Below are 690 nucleotides of genomic sequence, written 5' to 3'. Positions count from 1 at the left end.
AGGCTTCGAGGGCAGACCAATGGGGCGCCGAAGGGCGTGGCCCTGACCTGCCTGGGCGTGACCTTGCGCGGGTGGGAGGGGCCAGGCCGCTGTGGGAGTCTCCGGGAAGAAGATGCTCGGGCCAGCAACCACCGCCAGCCCAGCCGCCGCTGCCGCCCGCGCTCACCACCCCCCGGGTCCCCACTAGCGGCCGCCTCCGCCTCCTACCTCCGGCCCCATTCCTCCGGCCCCCCGCCCCGGGAAGGGTCTGGGGGGCTCGGCCCTCTGCCCGGGGAGCAAAGAAAGGGGTCCCGTCCCCTCCAGTGGCGTGGCCAGTCCCCGGCCTCTGTGATCTTGCGACAGACCCCACCCCTCAGTTCTCTCAGGGCCCTCTCCGAGACCCCCTTTTCCCTCCCGTCCCGCTCACATCCGCTCTCCGGGCTCTGTCAGCCCCCCAGAACCAGCTCCCTCCCTTCTCCCCTCTCCGGGGTTCCCCCTCCCCCATCCCGCCGCCGCCGCCCCCTCCCCCTCCCACATCCCCTCCCCTCCCCCTCCCCCGTCCCCCCGCCCCCCCCCCCCACCATGAGGATGATGGCCGCCGGCGCGGTGCACGGCCTCTTCACGGCCTCCGCGGCCCCGCAGCCGCCGCCGCCCCCGCCGCCGCCGCCGCCGCAGCCCCAGCCTCCCCAGCAGCCGCCGCCGTCGCCGCCG

Source organism: Dama dama, chromosome 4 (assembly GCF_033118175.1).
Source record: "Dama dama isolate Ldn47 chromosome 4, ASM3311817v1, whole genome shotgun sequence".
In the NCBI taxonomy this organism is placed as follows: Eukaryota; Metazoa; Chordata; class Mammalia; order Artiodactyla; family Cervidae; genus Dama; species Dama dama.
Note: the sequence above shows the minus strand (reverse complement) of the source record.